The sequence below is a fragment of the Triticum dicoccoides genome, chromosome 1A (assembly GCF_002162155.2).
Source record: "Triticum dicoccoides isolate Atlit2015 ecotype Zavitan chromosome 1A, WEW_v2.0, whole genome shotgun sequence".
Classification (NCBI taxonomy): domain Eukaryota; kingdom Viridiplantae; phylum Streptophyta; class Magnoliopsida; order Poales; family Poaceae; genus Triticum; species Triticum dicoccoides.
Window position 1 is genome coordinate 18,738,083 of NC_041380.1, and position 2,095 is coordinate 18,740,177.

The window sequence follows — 2,095 nt, forward strand, 5'->3', positions numbered from 1 at the left end:
TTTGACAGTACAAACTATTAACAAGAATACAAAAATATTCAGATAATTTCTTATTGCTTAGTCAAACCTAAACCCCAACTATAGCAAGGTTCAGGGTACGGTGGCAGAGTTTAAAATTCAAATGCAAGGTAAACACAACACAACAAGATACAAACCTATCTTGGGTCCAAGGCTCAAGAGCCACAGATGCACACGATACAAACCCGAAGGGGGCCTTGGCTAATAAGACGAAACACACACGCACAAACACTAAACCGAGAAAGACCACAATAGCGACGACAAACATCAGCCTCCATCTCTATGACGCTCCTCCTTGTGTCAAAGAATGAAGGCGAAGTTGTCGAATGAGAGGAGCATCAAGGATCTGACGATGAAGATCCCCTGGTCGGAGGCCTTGTGTTCGATGAAGATCCCTATACAATAAAAGCTTTGTTAATTACAAATTTCCAATGGCCTCCAGTATTGGATCTGATGGACCTCCATGCCGGTTTCGCGGCTGAGATTTGCGACCTGAGTCTGGTCGGGGTGGGGACATTTCTTGAACGCCCTGCGACACCGGCGGCAATGAGATTACAAACAGAAAGAAACTTAAGGCTGAAAGAGATGTAGTGTATGATTAGAGGTGCATACTCCTCGAGCACCAGAATCTGGCGCGGCGCGCGGCGGTGGCCGTCCATGGCTACCTGCAGGTACCAACCTCTCTCAAGCTCACGCTGGCCGGAGGAGAGCACTGGAGGAGGAGGAGGACGGAAGAGAGATCTTGCTGCTCGGCTGTGTGACCTCCGGCTCGCCGTCGCTCCTACTTATATGCGCCGGACTGGTAACGCCAACGCCACTCAGTCATACGCCAGCCCTGCCAATCTTGTTTCCATATGCTGTTTTTCGCACCGAAGTGAAACTGCCGGTTTGACTGCGCTCCTCTGCTGCTCATCGACCTCTCTCTCCTCCTCCTCCCAGCTTTCTCTGTTCGTCCATATCCTTTCTCGCTCGCGCAAACAGCTGGAGCCATTTAAGGCCAAACCTCCTACTCGCTGTCCTCCTAGTTTGCGCAGGCTACTCCAAAGCTAGCCTGGATACATACATACTCATAACCTAGTAGTGTGTAATATTTCCTGACCTAATAACCATGCTTATCTATCTATCTTTTTTTAGGAAATCTTTCTATCTTTCTTATATTTACCAATTGGATGCACCTTTCAAGCCGTCTCCTTAATCCGCATCATTAGAATTAATTATACAGTTGGATTGTAAAATTTACAGCTAGGATAAAAAAGCCGTCTCCTTAACCCACATCATTAGAATTAATTATATTGTTGGATTGTAAAATTTACGGTCAGGATAGAAAATGAAAAATTACGTAACATAGACTGTCCGTACAATACAAAATAGCATCTGCCACGTCTACCATCAATGGAAAAAAACGAGAAAGCCTCCACCCATAAAAACCCCACCGATATAAATAAAAAAGGGAAAAATATTTAGAAGGTGGTTTACATATATGTTCACAGTTTGTTCGACATGCATAGGCAATGTGAATATATCTGCCAAATTGAGTTGAAAAACTTCCCATGCGTGCGCATGAACTCCAAGGAGAGCCAGAATTGTAGTATGGATCGTCCTCCACTAACTTGACATCGTGATAGATTAACTTGGGGGAAACAACATTTTATTTTGTTTTGAAAAATATGAAAATTTACATGCATGTAAAATACACGCACACATGCGTGCACTTATACATGCGAGGAAATACGATAAGTTTCAACCTGAGATAAATAAAGATATAAATAAAAAGTTAAGTTATTGTGCACTAAACCGACACTAGGTACAGTATGGTATACGTGACATGCTGTAAAAATGTATTTAGACTACAATAATTACATACATAAAGTATCATATTATTTTCTTTGAGTAAAAATTATCACACAAATTTATCAAATTTTACATATGCATTTCCTATGTGACCTCTGGATGCCTGGATTTTTACCCATTTTATAGAACTTATAAATCTATTGTCGTACTAAATTGAATATAGTGACTGAGTTGAAATTGATTTGATGTTGAGAACAAGTTGACGATAAAGGGTTCCCCCCCCCCC

General features: G+C 42.0%; 1 long non-coding RNA gene across 1 annotated transcript; it reads right to left on the reverse strand.

The window, feature by feature from the left end:
- On the reverse strand, positions 1-765 carry LOC119350905. Its single transcript, XR_005169578.1, has 2 exons — positions 631-765; positions 1-547 (listed from the first exon to the last, which is right to left on the reverse strand). It is a non-coding gene; the product is annotated as an uncharacterized LOC119350905 (long non-coding RNA).
- Positions 766-2,095: the final 1,330 nt, after the last annotated feature.